The sequence below is a fragment of the Notamacropus eugenii genome, chromosome 2 (assembly GCF_028372415.1).
Source record: "Notamacropus eugenii isolate mMacEug1 chromosome 2, mMacEug1.pri_v2, whole genome shotgun sequence".
NCBI classification, from domain to species: Eukaryota; Metazoa; Chordata; class Mammalia; order Diprotodontia; family Macropodidae; genus Notamacropus; species Notamacropus eugenii.
Genome location: NC_092873.1, coordinates 416492198 through 416517404, shown reverse-complemented (window position 1 = coordinate 416517404; position 25207 = coordinate 416492198). Strand labels below are relative to the sequence as shown.

Sequence of the window (25207 nt, the reverse complement as noted above, 5' to 3'; positions counted from 1 at the left end):
GATTACTATGCAAAGGGAGGGTCCAGCTGAAACCAGGTAACATAAATTTGTAATGGATTTATAGTTGCATGATTAAGGGGGATATTTCATCCATTTGGAAGCATCTTTGGTAAGCATACAAATTCCTGCTTTATGTTTCACCAAGCTTCTTCTTCAAAGTTTTAAAAACAACTTTATTAGTTTCCACTCTTTACTACATTTCTCCATATGAATTTATAAATGATTTCTTAGTCTAAATTTGTATTGTCCTTGGCTGCCATATATCCCTGGCTGGTAAGGAGATTGAATGATTATCTAAACTGCTTTGGTTACCTCATTGTTGCAATTGATTTACTTTCTTAGGAAATGGCAACAGTCTGTGTTAATGCCTATTCTTTAAATCATTTTCCATTTTTTATATCCATTTTAGGTTTGGGAAAGACATTGTTAATATTTAATATAAATTTTAGACTTTAATAAGGGCCAAAGTTTGAATTAAGAAGAGTCTGGACCTAATAGTCTCCTTTGTTTAACTTAGAAGATACCTTTTGATGTCAAGCAAACAAATGGGACTTCCTTACCAGACCCTTCTTCTGGCGTCTTAGTGATAATCAAAGGCCTGATTAGGACAAGATATCTGTTATCTGGGTGATGGGACCTTTTCCTTATCTTAAATCACAGAGATATGCTACAGAATGAAGATGCCCATAGCTTGGGATCATAAGACCCAACTGACGCCACTTTTGTTTACAATGTGTCTATCTAAGAGAATTCCTTTCTCATGGCAAAATGTACTTAAGACAGTCGATTTCTGTACTAAGTCAGCCAGTTCTGATCCTGGCTCCATAGCGCTATGTAACTGTTATCTTTATGGGGAATTGATTAATTAATTAAATCATAAAATGTATGCATTTAGCCTGTTGCCTTTTCTTAACAAAGTTTTCAGGTCAACAGTTATGGCGCCCAAACGTGGATTGGAACTGTGGAACCGAATGGACATTTCCTCATCTCGCCAACGCCAGGACTCCGGCACCAATAAGAACCGTTTTTCCTAGAGTCCTGGGCCTTGACGGGGTCGGGGTAAGTCCTTCCATTCCCAGCTTCCAAAGGACTCAAAAATTCCCTTTAAAGATAACCGCAGGACAGAGACCACTCTGCGTGAAAACGCCTCTGTATTAATTAGGTCTCCTCTGAAGATCGATCTAGGGAAATCAGCTAGCTATGGCTCAGTCAAAAAAAACTAGACCAACCTGATGATCACAGGTATTACTAGCACTAGTGTTAATCAACTAAAGATAGCCCTAAATTACTTTGGCCACCACAGGGCTCTTTTGGACCGGTCAAAGTTACTTTATCTTACAACCAAATTAAGAAAGGCCAACAAAATAACTAGCCAGCAGCGAGAATGTTTCCTCCTGGGCTTGCTGACTTAGCTGAGAGAGAACAAAAGACAGGTAGCCTCTTCCCTGTAGGGCTGGGAGCTGCTTCAGCACCTAGCCGTATCCTGGCAAAAATCCTTTCTTCTTCAAGGGCTCCAGTCTGTCCTTCCCTTCACTCTATTCCTTTCCCCCTTTCCTTCCTCCCCCTCCCCTTGAAGGCCTCTGATCTGGGGAAACTGACGGCACCTAGATGCAATCTTTCCCCCTCGCCTTCCCCTTACCTGCCTTAGCCCTGAGGAAGGCAGCCTCTGTTCAAGCCTCCGTTGCCTCCCTCCTCCCCATTCCCCTTCCTCGCTTTCCTGTAAGGGCTCTGGTCCTGAAGAGGACAGTTACAATCCACCTAAGAACTAAAGGCCTGAAACTATTCCCATGGGGCCTGTTTCTTTAAGACAGTCAGAAACTTTGGGGCACCAAGGCTCCCCACCCCTCCAAAGACCGCAGGGGTGCTCTGAGCAAAGGCTGCAGGATTCCCCTTTATTATCAGACCTTGGATTCTTGCAACCCCCTTTTCTCAGAATGATAGTAGCCAATTCATGATGGGGATTTCTAGCAAGCTTCTAATTGCCCTCTCTCTCTGGGTTGTTTTTTTTTTTTTGTGAGCTACGTTTGTATTTGTCCTGTTGTCAGTTTGTCTGTTGGTGTATGTCCCTGTCTGTATCATGCGTGCTGTGAATGAGTGTGTTATCTTGTAAGATTTAAATGCAAGCAGCCAGACTTTAGGGGCTGCAGCTAGGGAAATAGACAAAATTTTAACACTTTTCCTTGTCATTCTGGTCTGGCCAACCAGGAATTACAATGGAAAGTTAGATCATCTTAGGTAAAATCATTTTAGCAGATTTGTATGTTGTGAAATTAATCAGAAATATTTCGGGAACTGATCATTTGAAATTACTCCTAAGATTGTGGGTAGCCCACTTTTCTAGGTAAAACTTGGAAATGCCACCTAGGTCCTAGACATTCTGCCCACCCTGTCCCAACACCTGCATATCGCCTTAGGGGCTCAGTAAATTCTGCTGCTGTGGGGGGATTGGTAAACGTGGAAGAATCAGGCCTGTAGTGAGCATTCTCTAAACTCTGCCTGTGAAAGTCACCACTGGGACATCAGTTTTTCTGCTCTTGGTAAGCTTCACTTCTCTGTTCAGTTGCAAAAAGTATTTTATCTCTGTTTGACCCATTTTCTGATTTGTAAAAATAATTGTGCTTGTTGTTATGGGATCAAAATGATAAAATGGTTGTAAAATGCTTAACATAATGACTGGTATATGTTACATAAAACATTATTATTTTCTAATGTAATTGTTATCTTTGAAGTGGTTTTAATTGCTAAAAGTAATAAGATCAATAATTTCTGGAAATGCAAATTATACCATCTGCAGTTATTGTTGTTTTAAAACTGTATTTCTAGGATTGTATTTCTGAATTTCTCTTAGATTGTGAAAATTGAGTGACCACTGTAATCTAGAAATAGTGTTAGACAAAGCCATTTTTAATTTGAATTTTGTTGAAACTAAAAGATGTTGGGAAAATTGTGTAACACCAGTTATGTTACTTTATCAGTCCTGCTAACTTTGTCTTATAATGTTTTGTAATTGTCATTTAGAAAACCAGGTATTTTCACCTTTTGTCTGTTAAAAATGTTAAAGCTTAACAATTTGGCTATCATCTATGAAGTTGTAGGATTGTTAACTAAGTTATTTGGGATTACTGTTTTAATACTGAAACCTAAAATTGTTAAGTGATTCCTATGCATGGAAAGGAGGGAATGGAGTGAAAACTTTCTTTAGATTCCCTCTGCCCATTCAGAACAGTCCCACAGTGGAGTGAAAACTTTATATAAATTCCTTCTGTTCATTCAGAACAATCCTCCCATTCCTGTGGGTAAGATCATCAGTCCTAGTAAAGGAATTTGGTTGGTTAATGCAGATTCTAAATAATGAATATTACTTGCACAGAAGTGGTAATAGATAGAGAGAATTTGTAATAATTGGCTTTTACATCAGTAAAGTTTTAAAAAATGGAATCCCTTACGTGTGTGTGTCCTGGTAAATCTTTATTGTTTATTGTAACTCTAAGAAACTGTTTTTAAGGAAGAGAAATAATTCCATCAACTATAAATTTAGTCATTAACCTCTTTGCTTTGTTTAAGCTGGAATGAGATTCCAGTACAGTTATGCTAGTAAAAAGTAATAACTTAGGAGCTATCTTGTCTTATGGTTAAAATGCAAAGGCAAATGGAATAATCTGGGTAATAGGATTGAGAGATTTGGAAAGATAAATTAAGTTCTGTTTGAAACTATGAAAGGTAGATAAGATTTGGGAATAAATATGGGTTATCCAAACCCCTCTTGCTCCTAGATAGTTGTTCTGGATACTTTTGTGTCAGTTTCAGATAGTTTAAAGTGTGAGGAAGTATTTTATCTGAGGGATACCAGCCAATATTGATTTGCTATATAAGACTGGGACTGCAATTTACTATTGTTTGAAGCTCTGATTACAGGAATACTTGTCTAAGTTATCATAAAGCCAGTTGACATGTGCTGCAGGCTAATGGTGGATGCATGGAAAGGTTTTGAAGACGACCTTGGACACGGCCTAGGTAGGATCTTCCTAACTTTATTTCCAAATGTGCTGTTTCCTTTCTGAAAAAGGAAATTCCCCTGATTACTCCGAAGCCCTGCTTTCAGCACCTGGTGACCTCACATGTCAGATAACAGCTTATTCCTGGAATCAACCAGAACTAAGGAAATCCTTTCCTTCTGTTAATATTGTCCCTCTCTTTTTCCTTTATACCAAATCTTTGTAATTAAGAAGTTCTGTAAGTACAACTAAGTTTATCAAATAATAAATGGAAATCGGAGCATCTCTGAGTTACTAAAATGGGATGCAGGAATGAATAGCTTACAATTTTAACCTACATTCCTGGCCAAATAAAAATAAATATAATATAGAGATAATATCGAGGAAATGATTAGACCAAGTAATAAGAGCAAATCTTGAGGAAAAGTAACAGGATCAGACTGATTCCTCTAAGAATTATATACAGGAGTATATGATTGACTTCTAAAATTTATCATGCTTTTGATAATAAGATCTCAAATCTGGATTTTTGCACAAGATTGCATAAGATAGTGGTAAATTATTTCTTGTCTGTTAAAGTACCTGTCCAATAATTTAAAGGGCAGATGAGTTCATTTTATGATTGAACTCTCACATTTTAAAAGATTCTTGTTCCAGATAGAAGATTTAGGTAAAAACAGAAACAGCAAATAAGATGAACTGAAATTTTCTGAAATTTCAAAAGTGGAGAACAAATTTTAAGTAATTGTACTAATTTATATTGTCTGACATATCTGGGAACTTCTAGATCTGAACCAGAAAAGCAGAATTTTCTTTTTGAACTATCCCAAGAATAAAACCTATTGTTAAAGATAAGATATCTAGGTATCAGATAACTACATGAGAAATCTGGGATTCAAAGTTAAATGAAAATGAAGAATGGATTACTGGGATACAAGGAACTTAATGTTAATTAACTTTGAAATAATAATTGCATTGATTTGTATGGTTCATGTTTAATTTTCTTGTTTATATTGGTGACATGTAAATCTCCCTTTCAAAACTAGTCTATTGTGAGCCATCTGTACCCGACAATGTGAAAATGCAATTTTGTGAACTGAAAAACAGAAAAACAAAAAACTTCATTGTGCTGTTTGAACCTAGCCCTGCATGGCTGGGAAACTGAACTATTGCTAAGTGTCTTTAGCCATGTTAACTATGTTGTATTGTTTCATCTCAACTATCGAATCATGTTTTCTGGAAGACCCTGTCAGGTTTTCTGTATAGACTCTTGGATCCGTCTGTCACCTCCATTGCCCCTGCTCCTGTGTGGACCTTGCCCTCCAAGTTTGAAAGGGCCTGAAGAAAATGACATCAGACAGAGACAACTTTCCCAAGACCTACATGAAGATTTAGTTTTTCTTATCTTTGTTGGTCTACAGGCGAAGCCTTCGGCTTGCCTTTGACCAAAAGGAGGGAATGTTAATATTTAATATAAATTTTAGACTTTAATAAGGGCCAAAGTTTGAATTAAGAAGAGTCTGGACCTAATAGTCTCCTTTGTTTAACTTAGAAGATACCTTTTGATGTCAAGCAAACAAATGGGACTTCCTTACCAGACCCTTCTTCTGGCGTCTTAGTGATAATCAAAGGCCTGATTAGGACAAGATATCTGTTATCTGGGTGATGGGACCTTTTCCTTATCTTAAATCACAGAGATATGCTACAGAATGAAGATGCCCATAGCTTGGGATCATAAGACCCAACTGACGCCACTTTTGTTTACAATGTGTCTATCTAAGAGAATTCCTTTCTCATGGCAAAATGTACTTAAGACAGTCGATTTCTGTACTAAGTCAGCCAGTTCTGATCCTGGCTCCATAGCGCTATGTAACTGTTATCTTTATGGGGAATTGATTAATTAATTAAATCATAAAATGTATGCATTTAGCCTGTTGCCTTTTCTTAACAAAGTTTTCAGGTCAACAACATTAAAGCTTTGACAAAAAAAACCACCTTCAGCACTTACATTCAAAAAATCTAAATTAGCTGACAAGCTCTCTCTATACATTTCCATTGGTTTCTAAATGACTTTCCCTTTGATTATTTGGATCATTTGTTTGTATCTTCAGAACTTCATTCTTGAAATCTTTACATTCCTCTTAGGGCAACTTTGCCTATAAAATATGAAGTCACTGTTTCCTTCCATTCCTTATATAAACTCTTTAAAACCTCCTCTCCCCAAATCTAGGGTGTACGCCAGACTATCTCCACCTTCCTCTCCTCTATCACAAATTCTTAGATAGAGTGGTCACTTGTTTCCAAACTTTCCTATCATTTCTACTTCAGGAACAAGTTCCTTCTTGTTATTAATTTCTGAAATATAGGGAAGTGATTTGATTTTATAAGCATGGGAAACTTACAATGTGAGTATTCTATCCACCAACAAAGGTCAGGTCTAAAATTCTTCTATAATACAAGTGATAATTCCTAGGGTGTTGCCCGAGGCCCATGTGTCACTCAGAATTACACTGCTAGTAAATGTCAGAAGAAGGATTTGGACCGAGTCCTTCTTACTCCAAGCTCAACACTCCCATTCACTAGGTTGTCTATATTTTTAACATACATACACACATTTTCATTAAAGTGACTTGATTATATTTCAAAATGTTATTGAAAATTTCATACCTATATTTAAGATAATTGGATACAAATGGAGATGTCACCAATGTAGATTTGGTGACATCCTCATACTGGAGATGGCTCATCACTGTGAAGTGACTTGCCCAAGGTCACACGTGTTAATTCTATGTAGTCAAGGAATATCTATCTTCTCTCTTTAACTTTTGCCTTTTTATTTTGTCTCTGACTTTTGCCATCCTCCCAGCTTTCTGGGCCCGTATGTCCAGTTACCGCACTAATGTATTTATTAGGCAAAAAGATTCCACAACTGAATCAGTAAGCACCCCAACATACGCAGGGGGGCTTGCTATCACAGGTTCTTAGATTTGCGTTCATAAAAGGAAAGGAAACTTTTGAGAGCTTAACAATCACTTTAATCAAGCACATGTATCATTCCTTTAACTAAGCACATATATCATTCACCTATTTTAGGGGAGTCAGCACCCCAAACTTCAAAGAAAACACAGAGAAATTATAAGTCAACAGATATGGCTTCCTCTTCCTGAATTCATCAATTGGACCCCAACTGTCTGACTGTAATTACCAGAGAGGGAAGCACGACATCTGGGTTCTCAAAGCTGGGGGGCTCCTTAGCCACTTCCCTGAGTTCTCATCTAGCACTCAAACATTCTTTCCAAAACTAAGCCCCAAAATAAAACCCACATCTCAGTGTCTTTATGCACTTTTTAGAGCTAGAGGGCATCACATCCCTTGAGAACCTGTGTCTCATTAACAAAAGACTTGGACCTTCTAACAAATCTTCCCAGGCCCTGCAATGGATGGAGAAAATCCTCCCCAGTCACATTCAAATAGAGGCATTATACTTCTTGATTATACTAAAACAAAAACAGCTAAAGATCCTACTTTACTTGCCATTACAACAGCCTAGAGTGGTCAAAATGGCTTAACTCAAGACACATAAAGCTAGAAACTTAAGGATGTGGACTTACTTTGTTCTATATAATAGCTCTTTCTCACAGGTCTCAAATCCTTACTTTGCTTTGCATATTATCTCTCTCTCCCAGGCTTATCGGAACACTTTGTCAGCTGACAAGTCTATCAATGTCTGTCTCTCAGACACACTCAGATGGAAAGTGACACGTTTCCATCTAGCTGTCCTCCCCATGTAGACAAGAGTTGGCCAGAAGAAACAGGGAGCACATGGCCTGGAGCAGTAAGGGAAATACTTAGAGACACACCATGATGCACTGACAAAGAAATAGAAAGAATAAGGAACTGAGAAAGAGGTATAAGGGAAACCCCAGAGAGACACAGCTCATAAATGATATAATATACCTCTTGGGTCCTACACTTACTTGTAATATTTTCATCTTAGAGATCTAATGGGGAATTTAAGAACACTATATATGATAATAATAATCAATATCTGTGTAGAACTAAAAGCTTTATAGAGTGCTCTTTTCACAACAACAATGTGAGATAGATGGTACAAATGTTAATATATCTCTATTTGAGAAATGAGGAAGCTGAAGCTTGTAGGATTGTGATTTGCTTAAAGTTACTGTAAAGGCAACCACATTGGCATACCCAGGATGACTGCTAGTATGAGTTCTTATATCTGCTTTACTAGGAAAGATAGCTGTTTAAGGGGTCAACAATCTTTTTAAATTATATTCACTAGTTCAGGGGAAAAGTCCATACCCTGAACTTCAGAGATAATATAAGCAGAGAAATAAAGACCAACAGACAGGGCTCTACTGCCTGAATCAAAGCAACATTGCTATACACTTTACATACATCCCCGGATTGAGAGCCTTTACATCTGAGCAATTGGGAAGCTCTCAACATATGACCACTCGCAGTCTCAACCAGGGAAGCACAAGATCCTTCTCATAAGTGAGCCCCCAAAGCAAAACCTCACCCCAGAGTATATATACAATTCTTAGACCTAGAAGTCTTCACAATCCTGATGACGCAGTGCCTAATTAGACATTAGCAAGAGGTGTGAAAGCCTTCCTACAAGCAAGCTTCCCTTAATGGACTCCAGGTGAGGCCTATTAATGGGCAGGGAAGATCTTAAATCCCATTAATATTACAGTTAAATGTTGGGTTTAGGCCTATATCTCTAGACTCTGAGTGCAGTCTCTTTCAGCTGTCTCTCTGGTGTGTTAATATCTTGGAAAACTGGTTCACCTGATGCTCACTCACTCTAGAAATGTCCTTTTACACCAGTACAAATGTGGTTTGGATTCTGGAGAGAAGTGGTCAGAGACAGATGGAGAGAGGACATTCCCTTGTCATTCACCTGGCATTCTCCTAGTCATGCATTTTGTGCTCCTTTGCACCTATTTTGATCATTTTGTGTGTGACAATGAATGTCACATAGAAAAGAACGTGGCATGGAAGTTACCAACTCTAGGTGAGGGATTCCCTGATATAACAAGGTTTAAGCATAGTACAGTAAGAGAATACAGGAGGCATACAGAAGAAAATTTTTCTCTTGTTACCATGGCTATAGCTATGAGCAACAAAATTGTACCAGATGGAAGAGAAGAATCAAGAATAATGATAACAATAAAATTGTATAGATATGCCTTGCTGCCTTGATGTACCACTACCCGGTAATCATATTGTGAACTTTAAAAACAGATGAATTAAGATGTAACTGATAATTTTGCAAAGGGATTTTTACTGTTCTCTCCACCTCCAATCCTGGTAGAATGTAAGCCCCTTGAGGGCAGACTGTTGGTGTCTCTGTTTCCCAAACTCAGTCAGGTGCCTGGCACATAGTAGGAACTGAGTATATGTGGTCCAGGGAGGCTTTCTTAATATGGTGCCTGGCACATAATAGATGCTTGATAAATATTTATTGATTCTCTATATCCTTTTTCTAAGTAAGCTTATCAGCATTCAGAGATTCAACTACTATCCCCAAATTACACATCCAGCCCCAATCTCTCTCCTTATCAGTAGTATTATAATACTTTCAAATGCATCTCAAATGCAACGTGTCCAAAATGGAACTCATTTTATTTTTCCCAAATCCATCTCTCCTGAAACTTTCCAATTCATGTTAATGATACCATCATCCTTCCAGTCACCTAGATTCACAGCTTTGGGATCATATTTAATTTTACCCTCTCTCTTATTACATCCAACCAGTTGACAAGTTTTGTCAGTCATATTTCAACAAATATTTCTCACATCTATTACCCCATCTCTATCACTGTCTTATTTACCTCACTTGAAGCCTTCTCATCTCTCATCTGGACTACAAAGCATCTGTCTTTTTTCTTTGATATATCCTTCACCCAGCTGCCATATTGATTTTTCAAAGACACAGGTTTGACCATGTCACCCCTCTACTCAAAAATCTACAATGGCTCTCTATTATACCTTAAAAGTCCTTTATAGCAGGGCCCCCACCTCTTTTTCTATCTTATTTTATATTATTTTCTTTCCCATCATCTTCATTACAGTCAGATTGATCTGCCACCTATTCTCAATACATGACATTCCACCCTCAGCTTCCATTCCTTCAAACAAGTAGTCAGTCTCCCCTGTCTAGAATGCATTTTCTTCAGTTATTGGGTTTTTTGTACATTTTCCCTATTCCTTTTAATCCCCTCCTAAATAAAAGTAGTTCCTCCCTCAACTTTCTCAGAGCATTTTCTCTGGATCCTTCCAGGCTTTTATCTCGCTCTTCTTTGTATCTTTGTTATTTTTTTATCTGTACTTCTCCCCACTGGATGCTAATTTCTTGATACCAGGACCTAGGTGATTTCTATTTTTGTATTCCTGGTACCTTTCACAGTGCCATGCATTTAGTAGGAATTTAATAAATGTTTGTTGAATTGAATCAAATATCCTTTCCAATTTGTAGTACACCCTAATACCTTGACAATAAAAATAGGTAAAATTGATATAGCACTCTAGAATATTCAAGGTGTTTTACACATACACATTATATAATTTTATTCTCATATCAGTCCTATGATGTAAGGATTATTATTATTCCCATTTTACAACTGAACTGTAAGTGACCGACCTAAAGTCACATAGCCAGTAAAAGTCTAAAGTGAGATCTGAACACAGGTCTATCCCAACTTCACTTCTAAAATTTGATCCACTTTACCACCAAGCTAACTTTAGGTACAAAAGGATAGGCACCAAGGAAATGTATAGTTTACACCAATCATATCATTATTATAAATGTAATCGTTACTGAGAGTATTGTAAATAAATCTCAATCAATTATAATGGTATTAGAGTTGGTTCTCTCCATATGACATGTGCAATAGCAGTAGACATGACTCCACCATATTTAAACATATAGTAGGTACTTAATAAATGTGTTGAGATTGAAATTGTTGAAAATGTCACAATTCACAATGAAGTATACAAATAAGGGACAGAGAGAACAAGGTAAAACCTGGTCTATGAACAGATCTTCACTTTATTTTCACCATTAGTTTAAATCCACCAAAGCTTTAATTCAAGTGGCTTTAACAGAATCCAAGCATGCTAGTCTATATTTTATTTCCTCTCCCTTTCTTATCCTCTAGTGGCAAGGCAAACAAACAGCAAGTCAGCCTGCCTACCTGCCCAACACAGCTCCTCTGTTTTTCACTCCAAGGTTTCCCCAGAGATTCTGGTCTTCTGTTGCAATCACCTGCACCTGCACACACTTGCCTAAGTGAGAAGTGACACTCATTAGGAAACAGAATTTTTAGAACTAGAAGGTGTCTTAAGAGTGATTTAGTCCAATCTTCTTATTTTCAATAAGAGAAAATGGAGAGACAAAGAGATCATTACTTAGTCATATCTTGCCACATCAGTAAGGAAACTTAAAGTTTCACAACTCGTTCAAAGAACATTTATTAAGCATCTACTGTGGTGAGTACTGGAAGAGATGCAAAGTTTAGAGAAGACCTAGTTTCTGCCCCTGGTAGAAGGATGCAACACAGACACAGGATAAAACCCTATTAATGTATGGTAACTACTTTAGGGAGTTGCATAATAAAATCCTATGTAACATCCAAGGGGAAACATTTTGTTGCTGACTGGAGGGACTATTAAAGACCTGAAAGAGAGGGTGACTTTGATTTGGGGCAATAGGTAAAGAGGGAGATAGAGGATTCTCAACCACAAGGAATAGCATGAGCAAAGATATAGAGGTAGGAAGGGCAAAGTTGTATATGAGGGAAAGTCCAATTTAACTGGAGCATTCATCAAGTGACAAGGAGCAATGTAAAATAGTATAGGACTGATAAAGTAGGATGGCACTGTCTGTGAAGAGCCTTGAATGTCAAGAAACACAAGTGAATATTGTTGAACATGCAGTAGGCAACCATGGATGATTTAGGCTCAAAGGAATGGTGACTATGCATAACGAAGCAGTGCCAAGAAGGACGAATGAATGAATGAAAACCATTTTAAAGCATCTACTATGTACCAAATGCTATGCTAAGCACCAGGGCTACAAATACAAAAGTGAGACAATCCCTGGCTTCACAGAGCTTGTGTTGTCATGGGGGAACATATGTAAGTATGTATATATATATATATATATGTATGTGTATATATATATATGTATATATATACATGTGTTTATGTGTACATATACATGGATATATGTATATATTTTGAAATGGTGACTGGGCAACGACATTTTGTTCTAGGAAGTCAGAGAACTGGTCAATGAAGCCATCAGTGAGTCAAGTTAAAACAGGATTTCCAGAAACAATGGAAATATTGATTTGATATTAATCCCAGAATAAGGGGTAGAAAGATTGGGGGAGAGGAGACCCACAGCGTCAGGGAAGATAACCTCGGTGGGATACTGAATGTGATGTGAAGCATGTGGTCCTAGACCCCATTCATCAATGGCAGTTTCAAAATTAAGTGGATCAAGTTTACTGAGGCCTGATCTCTGGAGGTCCAATGGACTAGAGGACTGGCAAGGAGAAGGTCAAGCTTCAGACATCTTTCTCTTACTGCCAGTAGAACTCCTCTACCTTGATGTTCCACCAGTATCATTATTTTTTAAAAAATCTTTGTTACAAGGGAAAGTTAACTGGGTAGGGGAGGAGAAGAAATGTAGTCAGAAATAACTGTGATGTAAAAAAAAGGTATAATAATCTGTGAAAAAAATAAGTTCCCAGAAGCCTGGTACCTCTGCTTTTCTATATTGACCCCTGTTAGATTGAGAGAAGAGGAGAAGCTGGTGCCCATATCACTATTGTTTGCAATAGCTACTATCAGAACTATAACTAGGAATTTTTGTACCTGTGGCAAATTCAATTGTTGGAGAATCCGTAGGACAGTCCTATTATTGGGGAACCTATTCCAGGAGGGGATTTGGCTCTTCCTCCAGAAGATCCAGCCCATAGTGATAAAGATTGCTTTGGGAAAGAAGAATACAAATGACCCACACCCAGTCCTCAAGGAGTAACCTGTACTGGTTACAGACCCAGATGCTGCCACCACCACCATCATCATCATCATCATCATCATCATCATCATCATCATCATCACCACCACCACCATCACCACCACCACAATAATAGCTAACATTTACATAGCATTGTAAGGTTTGCAAAACAGTTTACAAATATCATCTTATTTTATCCTTACAACAACCCTGTGAGGTAGGTGCTATTGTTAGCCCTATTTTACAGATTCAAAAAGTGAGGCAGTCAGAGGTTAAGGGACTTGCCCAGAGTCACACAGCTAGTGAGTATCTTTAGATTGGATTTGAATTTAGATCTTTTTGACTCCAGGTCCAATCTTCTATGTTTTGCCAACCTAGCTGCCTATCCAGCTGGTCCACAGATTAGTTGAAAAGCCTTCCTAATTATGGGAAAAATAGTAGATGTTTAATGAGCATTTGGTGAATTGAATTGAATTCCCCAACTTGGATTTCTGGGTGCTAACCCTCCACTTCACACTCTGACTAAACTTCTGCCTATGACTTTCCTATTATTGAAAAATTGTGGCATTTAAAAAGTACTGAGAGCTTTGGAATTTTTAGTAAGAAGGCTTAGATGCCAAAACCTTATGGGTATAGTGATCATATTTTCAGAACCAAAACTTGTGTCACATGTACTGACAAAAGATATTCCTTTTGGAAAGCTTCACCAAAGTACACATCTTTTTCTGAAACAAGGATTGTCTCAGAATATCTGGGACATATGGTAGCTGTATTTATGGGTAATGTGTGAATCACAGGGAAGAAATCTGCCCTCCTTTGGGCTCAAAGCCAAATGTTGATGACACAACAAAGTCAATAGGTCATGAGTGCTCCATTGCCTTATTTTAAGCTGATCCAACTTTTGGTGACATTAAAAAAAATGGTCAGGTTTTGGCCAGGGAGGACTGACTGCTCTTTGTTTGGAGTTTTTAAGGAATGGAAACTTTTCCTCGCCTCTTCCTGGGCTTGTCTCAGGAGAGAAACTTGCTATAGCCCTTTGTTCCTACATAAGTTACCCTAGAATTGTAAGGTTCCCATTATAAGTGTATTAAATTTGATTGATTTCTCCTGCTGTAGACTCAGGGTGGTATAGAAGACTTGAAGGCACTGATTTTCAATCTTGCTACTGTCCCCTAACAGCTGGATGACCAGGGGAAAACTACTTAACTTCTCCAAACCTCAATTCCCTCATCTGTAAAATGGGATGACCTACTTCACAGGGTTATTGGAGGATCTAATCAGATGATGTACGTAAAGTGCTTTAGAAACCTTAAAGCTCTATGTAAATGCCAGCTATTATTATCTACAAAGCCTCTCCTTTTCTGTCTAGTACACAGATGTGGATGCTTAACAGGTTTTATTTCAGAACCAGAAACTGAACCAGAAATTCAAAAGGCAGGATTATAGCCTTACTCTTGTAAACTGCCTGGTGACTTTCAATATAATTGGAGACTGCATTTTACCTCTGATGGGTATTATCTGAAGTCCAGCCTCACTAGTTTGTAAGTCCATTGCCAGCTTGGCAGCTACAGAAGCTCTTGAAAACCATCCTCTGAGACACAGAGGGGTTGTAATGAGTGTTAGTAGAATCTAACCACAGTAATGAAATTATAAGCCTTTGAAGTTTTGAAGTGGGCATTTTAGAAGATGAAAAAGGCATACTTGTTCCAGAAACGCCAAGTCAAGATTCCCTTTTTTGCTGAAAATTGTACCAAAATCCTCAAATTTCTAACACATGCTATCTTCTACATGAAGACTTTCCTGATCCCTCCAACTGTTCATGTGTCATGTCATCACCACCAAAAATATAATAATAACAAATTACCTCACATTTATTTTATACATACATATTTGCATGTGTGTATATACACATATATGTATATGTATTTTATATATTTATAAACATACACATTTTATGCATACATAAGTACATGCTGTCTTTCCCAATAGAATGAAAACACTTCAAAAATAAGGACTCTCTCATTTTTGTCTTTTATTTGCAGTGTCTAGCACAATATCTGGTATACAGTGAGCACTTAATTAATGCTTGTTGATTGATTGACTAACATTCCTGCCCAACTTGGCTTCCTGGATATTGAGATGTGTAAGCCTATTCAGGCTCCTAATCTTTTTACATCCTTCATTTCCTTTTTTTTAAAAAAAATAAATTTTATTTTATTTTTAGATCTGCATTCTCTCCCTCCCAACCCCTGGTCTCCCCACTGATAAAACAAGAAAGACAAATAGCCTGTTACAAACAGTAGAGTCAAGCCCTTCATTTCATTCTAACATTGCTGATTCTGCCATGCCCTCAAAAGTCACACTCTCCATTCTTGTATGAATTTGGGCATACCCTCTCCCCCTGCCTACCACCTTGATCTCCAGATTCTATACTTAACCAGTTCACCCTACTGACCTATTCTAGTTCCTGGTCCTGGATGCTTTTATCTAGTCCTGGACTGTGGACATCCATGACCTAGTATGGACAATGCATTCCTAGATCCCATTTGGAAAGTCTAGTCAGTGTGAAAATTTGTTTGGCATGAAATTGTCATGATGATTCTGGAACCATTGTGCTGCTGTTCCTAGAGATGCTTCCTCAGCATACTGATTTCTGGTCTTTTCAGTCATGGTTCATCTGGAATGACTGATATTTCTAGATATCTGGTGATCCTGCTCCTGGAGATCATGCCAATCAATTTCACTTAATGTTTCTGTTTTGCTGCCATCATTGTTGAGATAGAGAGGGTGGAGAGGAAGTAGTACTTTGGGGCAAGTGTAAATTGCTGTGGAGCATCCTTTCTCATTCCCTTGCCACTCTGACATTAGTTTCCTTTCATCCTCCACCCACCACATTCTCTTGCCTCTCATATTAGAATTTCAAAATGTCAGACAGGTTGAGAAAGGCACAAGGTACAGGAGATTGTTTCAGTTCTGTTCAGTTAAGAAGCTCCCAATATTGTATTTATAGATCAACATCTAATTATTCTCAAGCTATTTGGAAGGAGGGCATAATAATCCATTACCTCCCTTAGCTCTAGTCAGAACAACACATCTAGGAAAGAGGGGACAGCAATGGGCCATTTGACTGCATTAAGGAGGTAGGTTTCTTTTGTTAACAGGATTGGACCCTCTAGATTTGAAATTGTTTTTTCCCTCAATGAGAGGGTGGCATTCCCTAAGAAGATTATAAGATCTGTCATAAAACTTAGAATGCAGAAGGCATAATTTTTCCAATACCCCAGGGAGGCAATAGAGGAGTTAACTAGAAGGAAGGTAATTTTTTCCAGACTTTCATACATGTAACTTGACTAGATTGGAAGAAGCAGGAAGGATATAGAAAAGAGGCACAGAGGATTTCCCCTCCTTTTATTAAGACCAGATCAATAATCTAATCTCTCTCTCTCTCTCTGTCTCTCTCTTTCTCACACACATACTCACTCACTCTCTCTGCTTTCTTATTCTCAAAGTGAGCACAGGACATTTTTGATGACTGCTACACTATTGAACAGAGCAGAACACATCTACTTTTTTGCTTTGTGTTTTATTTTTGGTTTTGTTGCTGATTTAAGGGGTTGGCATTAATAAACCATGTTATCTGGTGCCAAATAAACCAAATAGGTCCCTATAACACAGTCATATATAATCAATCTGTATTCTAAGATTATTTTAAAAACACATTATCAATATATATGACATTCTAACAGTTTATATTTTCATACTAAGCTAAACTTCTCCATCTCTAAAATCCATTCACTCACCAGTCTTTATTTCTTTCTTTCTTTCCATTGCTGGGACTCATTGTTTTTGTTTGTTTGTTTAGTTGTTGTTTTTTACTGAGTCACATTCATAGTACTATAATGCTCTAATGGCGATATGCTCACGATTCTGGGAGTTGTGGCTGGGAGAAGAATTCCTTTCTGAACCACTAGCTGTTCCTAGCATTTCACTTGCCCCAAGTCTTCATGTAAACATGACTTTACATTCTTCTCACATTTTTCTTCTGCTTCTTTTTTTGTGTTAACTTGAGCAAGTTGCTTAGCTTTTTATTTCTCATTTAATATCCTTCTTGGTACCCTTCAGAGCATTGCTAAGATTTAACAGTAAAAGTCAATAAACTGTTTTTGTTTGTGTTGCTGGGAGAAGGGGAACTTAAGAAAGTTAGCGATTTAATTGGCCCAAAGTCTTCTTGGGGCATCAGTGAACATCTCCACTACTGTTGACTATAACGAACAGTTCAAAACTCTTAGCCTAGAGTGACAATCATTCCTATTAAAACAAGAAGTTTTTATTAAAAAAATGTGTATCCATCTATATAATGCATCTCCATCTTGTGTGGCAATCATAGGATGTCAGGAGGGAACATTTCCCTCTAATGCTAATCCATTAACATAAAAACAGCCAGCAGCAGGCAGGCATTCTTTGTAGCTACCTGAGCTATCACTGAGTAGTTTGGTGCATCTAAAAATAAAGCTTCTTGTCTAGGCATTCTTGAAATCAGTTCATCCAAGAAAACAGTTTGTAGTATGGCTTTTGGTATAACGAAATGCCATATTTCTCTTAGATGCTGTTTTTTGCTCACTCTTTAGAGAATTACCTAATTGGCTTAGTCAAAAGAGCCAAAACAAAGTGCATATAGGTAAACATTCTGTAATGTACAGTGATGAAAGGAGAGGGTACATTCTTTCTTGTACTGCCAATTTACTGTATACCTGTGCAAAGATAATTCAAACATGCTTCAATGCCCCATTCTATGACAAAGCAATAAGGACATTGGTATGTGTGTATGTGTATATATATATATGTGTGTGTGTGTGTGTATGTGCAAGTATGTATATGTATATGATGTATACAAATACACTGATAGATGTATTTATGTGTTTTAGTTTTCTCTTAAGGTATTTGCACAGGGGAGAAAAAGTTAAACTGGGTGACTAACAACAAAACCATACCAATAGAACAGCCTCTGGTAACTGATGTGAGAAATAATTGATTTCCAATCAAAGCCTCAGACATGTTTTTGGAAATATGATACTCTGCAGCTGGGTTTCTTTACTGTCTTGTGAATGTTATTCATCTAATCAGCTCTTTCCAGTTCTCAAAACTATCCTCTTTGCCTACAGATGACACAAACCAGTGGGGTTTCTAACAGAGCAACCTTGTCTTGGGTTTGGACCCACCAGCACAGCAATCCAGGTGACATACAGAAGAAGAAAATTTCCAGATTACCTTGGAGAAATGGGAACTCCTGGGGATCCACAGCCTTCAGCAAACCTCATGATTGCCAAATGCAAGCAGTAACCAACCCACAAAAACTGTCCTTCACATGCCAGAGAGAAGGGTCTTTGCTGAACTGATCACCAGTGTGAATTTGCCTCTTCCACTGACTTTCATCCCTTGGCTGGTAATTGATTGTACTTGTAACATACTGAACTCTTCCTTTCCTGTTTCTTCCTCCTCCACTGACTTAGGAGAATAGTAGTGGCCTGAGGCACTCCAAAAGACAAATGTGATATAGAGTTGGTATCTAGAGGGTCTGGAAGAAAAAGTGTCCAAAAAAAAAAAAAAAAGTAAGAGACCCAAGAAAAGAAGAATCCTCAAGTTGTCCACAGGTGTGTCACGCTGGGTGAATTGGAACAATAACTCTTGCCAGACAAGAGTGCTTTAGATTTTCCCCCTGATGTTGCCAAAAGAAGACAGAGACTCCAAAAGGTTTTAATTTGACTTGCATGAGAAGCTTCTTGAAAAAGTCAGTTTTTTTTTTAATGGCACTAAGAACCCGCCCCCTCCTTGCCATTGTTTTGAGAACTATGGGCAAAGACAAGTCTTGAGAAATACTTCAGCCAAATCAAGACTGCTCTCAATCTACTGCTTTATCCTTTTCTGGATTTCTGTATCATATATGCCCTTGGAAAAATTGTGAAATTGGCAAAGTCTAGGAGATAGCTCAGGAAGAACACAGTGGAAATATCATTGGCCTTGGAACAGAGACCCCTGGTTAGGTTCTGCTACTTGCATCCTCTGTGATCATGGAGAAAACATTTACTTGTCCTAAACTTGGGTTTTTCATTAGCAAAATGGACATATTTGCACTACCCATCTAAGAGAGTTATGAGCAAAGTGCTCTGTAAACTGCTCAGTTCTATACTATCCTCTTCATTTGAGTCCCTCGACCTCTTATCTTGTCCTATCATGCTTTGCCAAGCCCAAGCCTTGGATTACTCCCACCATGCTCTGCTTGCTCCCCTATTCATGTGCTGCTGAACAGAGCTGGAAAAAAAAATCAAGAAAACATGTTGACTGGGTCTACTACAAATTTATGTGGTTTAATCTCAACTAGGCCTTCATTGCTGCAGGGTTATCCTTTTACACCCCCCTAACTGATTCACTATTCTGTTTACCACAATGGCTATTCCACACCTTTCCCTCTCTCCTTAAGCTTCCTCTCTCCACCCTCTTAACTGAAGATCTTGCCTCATTCTTTACTGAAAAAAAAAATATTGAGACCACTCAGAGCTAACTCTTCTAACCTACTCCTCATCCCAAATCATTCAGATGTGTCTTTCCCCCATTCCCTCTTTTACCCATCTTACCTGGAGAAGTAGCCCTTCCCCTTTCAGGGCAAGCCTCTCTACATACCACTTTGATCTTATTCCATTCTGTTTCTGTCACCAATCTTCAATATATCCCTATACTGAACTGGCTGCTTCTCTGCTGCTTATAACTGCATATGACTCCCTCATCCTAAAAAATCCTTCACCTGATCCAAGCAACCTATCATCCTGTATCTCTCCTCTTTTATATGACTAAACTGGTGAAAACAACCTATAGTTGGTGCCTCCACTTTTCCTGTAACTGTACTTTAAACCCTTGGCAATTTGATTTTTGACTTTACCATTCAACTAAAACTCTCTCCAAAGTTACTAATGAGCTCTTGATTGCCAAATCAAAAGGCCTTTTCTCAATCCTCATCCTTCTTGATCTCTCTGCAGTCTTTGACACTATCAGTTGCCATCTTCTCTAACATAGTCTCTCCTCTAGGTTTCCATGACTTTCCCTCTCTTGAGTCTCCTTCTACATGTATGACCACTCCTCCATCTCTTTATGGTTGTTGGTCTGATTCATGCCAACTAATCGTGGGTGTCCCCCCAAGGTTCTGTCCTGGGTCTTCTTCTTCACTTAGTGGTCTTATCAGATCCTTTGAGTTCAAATATTATCTCTATGCAGATGATTCTCAGATCTATTTATCAAGCTCCAATTTTCTCCTGGGCAAGTACCTGGTACAGTGGATAGAGCAATGGACTTTGAATCAAAAAGACCCATCTTCATGAGTTGAAATCTAGCCTCAGGCACTTACTAGCTACTGGGCAAGTCACTTAACCCTTTTTGCCTCAGTTTCCTCATCTGTAAAATGAACTGGAGAAGGAAACAGCAAAACCACTCCAATATCTTTGCCAAGAAAACCCCACATGGTGTCATAAAGAATTGAACATGACTGAACAACAACAACAAAGGGTTTTATCAGACCACACAAATCATGCCAAGTATAAACAGCTTTCTGGTGGGACTAAGCCCCTCAGTGGATAATATTTACCAATTTTGGAGGTTTCTATTTTTCTCTGCTACAGTCTGGAATGTAGTTCAGCTGTATGTGATTATAATTTACAAGCAATTGTTTTAAGATTAGTTAGTGACCTTTAACAGTGTCTTGTATTTGCAGTCTGAGGAGAGAAGTTCACATTTTTGACCCCACGGAAATTATGCCATGTAACTGAAAATATCAGAGGTATCAGGTTTTTTCCAGTTTGTTTATTTCCTGATCAAACAGAAGTGAAACAGTTTAGATATCTCAGTTAGCAATAAAAATAATTTTAAAGGAGTTGTTTCAAAACCATTATAATACTTGTTTCTGAAATGTTATAGTATGTTTAGAGTGTGATACTCTTAACCTGAGATCCATTGACCCCCAAGGAGTTCATGCTAGATTTCAGGGGATCTGTGAATGGGAATGGGGGAAAAATCTTTATTTTCATTAGCTTCCAACTGAAATTTAGCATTTCCTTCATTTATTTAAAAACTTTATTCTAAGAAGGAACCCTTAAGCTTCCCCAGACTTCCTTGACACAAAAAAAGGATAAGAACTCCTGGATTATAGGTCAAGGCTCGTTGTCACTTTACTTTATTGAGCCTTAGTTTACTGATTGGGTAAATGAGAATCATGATACTTGTAACACCTACCTCCTAGGTTTGTTATAAAGAAAGCACTTTGTAAAAATTTAAAATGTTATATAAATAGGAAGAGGGATTATATTCTTCTTGGCCCTAGAGGGCTGAACTAAGACAGAGGATTAAAGTTGTAAAGAGGCAGATTTCACTTTAACATAAGAGATAACTTCCTAGCAGTAGACAGAGCAACCAGGCAGAAGACTCACCTCCCTGAGTTCAAATCTGGACTCAAACACTTAATAGCTATGTGACTCTGGGGAGGTCTCGTGACCCTGTTTGCCTCAGTTTCTTCCATTGTAAAATGTACTGAAGAAGGAAATGGCAAACCACTCCAGCATCTTTGCCAAGAAAACCCCAAATGGGGTCATGAAGACAAAACTCACACATGTGTAGTATAAAATAATATTAGGCATTGATTACAAAACAGTAACTGTTGAAGAAGCTCGGGGCAAGAAGAGTCTCTATGTTTTGAAATACCATCATGGCTCTAGAGCTGGAGGAAACCTCAGAGGTCATCTAGTCTGATCTCTTTTTTAGAGATAAGAAAATTGGGACCTAGGGAAGAGGAGGAAGTTGAGCAAGGTCATACAAGTAGTCAGCATTGGAGGCAGGCTTTGAACTCGTCTTCTGCCCGAAGAACCAATATGTTTTCAACATGAACCACATGGGAGATATAGGTGTTGAATGGGGACATGAGGTTCTGAATAGGATTTGGAGGAATAGGATCGATGGGTTAAGAGCTGAACAAGAATGAATGCATTTGTCAGGGGCTTATCATTTCAGTTCATGATTTGTTATGTCATTCTGCTTCTAGAATTGACAACTCTACGCTGTCAATCTCAATGGCTGCAGAACATATCTAAGTCAAACCCTTAAACTCTGGACTTGGGAAATAAAATGCTTATATTAAATACTAAGTACTACTTTGTAATTTGTCACCTAAGGGGAATAATCAGAAAACAGAAAGACGTGAAGCAGTGGAAAGGAAGCTGGGAAGTTGAAGAATGTATTTGTTTGCTCTGGTGTAGAATATATGTCCATGATTCTCTTTAGGGAGGTGGGTGTTATGTCCTACACACTAGATGCAATGGTTTCCAACTCAGATAGAAATGGTTCCCTGAAGACCATACATTGACTTAAAAAAACACAAATCAATAATATCAATATTGAATAATATTTTTATTTATTTTATTAAATATTTCCCGATTACATTTTAATCTGGTTTGGACTGAACTTGGGAGTTCTGTGGCAACAAGCAGTCCATAGGCCAGAAGTTTGAGGTTTCTTCCCTAATGTGATATTTCTTAACTGTGGTTGTCAGATCTAAAATTTCAAGGATCATAGACAAAATCTCACACTAAGTTAAGGCTTATTGACACTTACAAACTAATTTACCAGACATATTGCCTCATAAAAGACTTGACTGCAATTGCCTCATTGGCAATCCTAGGATCCCTCTTTGATCTGTTTTGGGAAATGGATCCTTAAGTATAACACTACCCCAGGAAATGGCTGTATGCAAGTAATGAATGACTTCTAGATAATCTACAAATATTAGGAGCTATGCAATTTTACATTGAAGTAGAAAAGGAAGTGCAGCTTCTTACAAATGACCAATATTTGGGATAAGCAGACCCCAGGTAACTTGGAATAGACCATTATGAATAGGTCAGATGAAGCTAAACACTGGTTGTTGGATCTCCTTGGGGGCCTAAGACTATACTCTGGGTAAGCATCAGTCCTTCTGACTCTGTTTTGATATAACCCCTTTCCTCCTTTGGGTGAAAAGGCTTGATCTACTTGGTCAGAGTCACCAAGCCTTTTGGGGAAGAGGGCTACATAATTATGTTTGAGGGAGGTTATCATATCTTTGGAGGAAAAGCCCTTGATTAAAAACAAAAACAAAGAGAAGCAAAGAAAAGGAGAAGAGGGAGACAAAAAGAATGACATGAAAGTTGGAGGATATCAGCTGGGAGAAGGAGGAAGAATCAGCAATGAGGGAAGGAGAAAAAATGAGTATATATCTATTTTGCTAGCTTTGTGAAATCTTGTTTCTGTAAAAATAAATTTGAAGGGTCAGAGCTAAAGTTGACTGGGTGTGTCCAGATTCCCTGAGGATGACATTTTTGGTGTCAAAACTGTTACAGAACTATTTCTTCAGAGTTCTTCAGTGTTCAGTCAGGATTTTCCCGAGAGGAGGTTAATAGGAGCAAAAGGTCTCAGCTGTCACAGAGGTTATTACTAGTATAACCCTTGTGTCAATAACTGTCATAACATAAAGGACTTGGAGGAATTTTCCTCTTCTTTTGATTCATAGCCTCTACCCAGGAAACTTGGGGAAAATGTATGCTTATTACCCTCCCACATGTCAGTATACTAATTTCAATTCCCTCCTCATAAGCATATAGTTCAAAATATTACAAAGAAAGTCTTATTTAAATGAGAAAAACTAAACATTCTTGAATAAACAACCTTAGTCCCAAATGTGTATGTAAATCCCCATTGTAACAGTCTGAATTCAAGCTCTCTCTTGACCCATGATTACTACTGGTTTAAGGTGAAGTCGAGAGGTAATTTTTCCCTCTATCCTTTCCCATATCTATTGAAGAGCCACCCTAGTCACCAGTTTCAAAGACAAGACAAGGACGAATTCCTAGAGCTCTCCAATATTTTGTTGCTATCTCCTTCATGCCAGATAAGGACTAAATTATCAGTTCCCACTTCTCAGCTGCCATCATTTCTCTTATCCTCTAATAGTTTTTCCTTTGTATTTTTTCCCCATCATTTAGAAGCCCTGCTTTATCACCATACATTCCTTGAAGCAATAATATAATTTATTATCTATTCAGGCACTTGGGAGAGGCGGCGGCGGGGGGTGGTGGTGAGGGAGAATAAAACTATTCCAACATCCTCTACCCTGAACCTTAGAAATGAATGTTGAAAACTAAAAATAAATTAATTAATTACAAAGAAAAATAAACAAAAAAAGAAACTTAGATCCATTCTAACTATATTAAGTGTGAATATCTCTCACTGAAAGAATTATGGAGCCTGAATGCAGATTGAAGCATACTATTTTCACTTTGTTGTTTTTTCTTTCTTGTGGTTTTCCAACCCTTTTGTTCTGATTCTTCTTTCTCAATATGACTAATGCGGAAATATGTTTAACATGATTACACATGTATAACATATCAGATTGCTTGCTGTCTTGGGGAGGGGGGAGGGAAAGGAGGAAAGAAGAAAAATTTGGAACTCAAAATCTCATAAAAATGAACATTGAAAACTATCTTTACATGAAAATAAAAAATACTATTAAGTTAAAAAATAAAGTTTAATCTGCATTAAAAATGTCTCTCATTCTCTTAATAAATATTAATATAGTAGTATAAGGTAAAGGAAGATGGGGTCCTAAGATAAATTTCAAAAAGTTTTGCCTCATCCTTTGTTAGTTGAAAAACCCAATTCCAGACTTATTGGAAGAAAGGAATTCCATCATGGAATTAGGTAGCATAATATCATAGAAGTAAATTTGGGCTGAGATTCCAAAAGCCACAGTTCAAGTCCCAGCCCTGCCACTAACTAGTTGTGCTTACTTTAGTAAGTCATTCAACCTTTGAGTCTCAGTTTCTTTATCTGACAAATAGAAGGCACAGTGGATACAGGGTTATACTTGGAATTAGGAGATATCTTGAGTTCAAATCCAGCCTCAGATATTTAATGCATGTGACCCAGGGCAAATTGTTTAATAGCTGTTTGCCTCGGTTTCCTCCTATCTTTGCTGTAAGGACAAAAATGAGATTTTATATATATATATGTATATACATATATAGTGCTTTGTAAACCTTAAAGCACTATACAAATGCTAGCTATTATTTTTTCAACTAGGATCTCA

General features: G+C 37.8%; 1 long non-coding RNA gene across 2 annotated transcripts in view; it reads left to right on the top strand.

Annotated features, from left to right (window-relative positions):
* The window catches only part of LOC140529267 (uncharacterized), a 91037-nt gene extending 66387 nt beyond the window's left edge, over window positions 1-24650 (top strand). For both annotated transcript variants that reach the window (XR_011975476.1, XR_011975475.1), the window contains one exon: window positions 18213-24650. This is a non-coding gene — a long non-coding RNA (uncharacterized lncRNA). The remainder of the gene's footprint in view (window positions 1-18212) is intronic.
* The last annotated feature ends 557 nt before the right edge of the window (window positions 24651-25207 follow it).